The sequence below is a fragment of the Colias croceus genome, chromosome 13 (assembly GCF_905220415.1).
Source record: "Colias croceus chromosome 13, ilColCroc2.1".
NCBI lineage: Eukaryota > Metazoa > Arthropoda > Insecta > Lepidoptera > Pieridae > Colias > Colias croceus.
In genome coordinates this window covers 7,332,525-7,333,804 of record NC_059549.1, presented here as the reverse complement: position 1 = coordinate 7,333,804, position 1,280 = coordinate 7,332,525, and positions in this window count along the sequence as shown.

Genomic DNA, 1,280 nt, shown 5'->3' with positions numbered 1-1,280 from the left:
AGTGCTCCGACCCGAACTTGGTTAGAACGGGACGGGCTTATCAGAAGGAAAGGGATGAAGGAGGGTGCAGAGGTGCGCAGGAAAGAATTAGATGTTTATTGTGGTCTACGTGTACGTGTAATAGGATAACAGAAGCTCTGTGCGTGAGCTTTTTCGTAGTTTCGAGTGACAGCGGCAGTTAGCGTTTTCTTGGGCAGAACTCCGTCACTTTATGTTATCTTGATATTGTCTGATCGTTATTTTATTCGAAACTTTGCTGAAAATGCTAATAATTGGGAAAGTTCATGATAGAATAAAGCTTTTGAAATGAGTTTAAGATTTTTTTATGGTTGTTTCTTATTAAAATTCAAGTTATCAAACATTTTATTCAAGAATATACACTATTTAATATGTATTAATATAATTCCCATAAATAAGAGACAGTCTCTTGTAATTTTAACACACAATCCACAACTTAAGAAAAACCCTAACATTAAAGCGATTCATCGTACCATAATTTTAATAGCACAAAAATATTTTACTGACAAAAATTTTTAAAGGACATCTTTACATCATTTCTATTAAGGACAAACATTGGAAGAACAAAAAAATCGTTCAAAGGCTCGTTCGTTTGAGCGTCAAAGTTATTTCACGGCAAAGAATTTATACAATGAGAAAAGGTGCGAATCTTCGCAGCTTCAACAAAAAGTCGATCGTGGAATTAAAACGATTCAAGTTGTACAAATTTAATAAAAGAAATGCGATTTTAATACAAAGGAATCGATGTGAATCGCATCGAGCTACATTGGAATAATTTTTATTGTCTTTTTATCATCCACTGTGTTTATGATATTTAGGTGATTATAGCTGTTTTTAATGCTTTTATCTTTTTGTTTGTATTAGCTAAACGACGTTCAATTATGGCATTCCTAAACGACCAATTTGACGAGTGTTTGTTAAACTATACCTTTTTTTTATTCCCACGTTAACGACTAGGTATGGAGTAATGTTGTCAGTATAAACTCACATCAACATTAAAAAGACCGAAAGCAAAAATATTTATTTAGTTTTTATCAAAAGTGTTTCATGTTATACAGAGAAATAATATTAGAGCATGTGCATTTTGTTTATAGGATTAGCTTTCGAAAGGACGATTATTTTTTTTTGTTTATCATAAAAAGGGTACTACTAACTTTTATTATGATGAAAACGCTAATATTTCGATTTTTTTCTTTTTTCTTGTAACTAACTCTTACATAGAGTTAGAGGATAATTATTTATTAGTTTGGCAGATTCGTAAC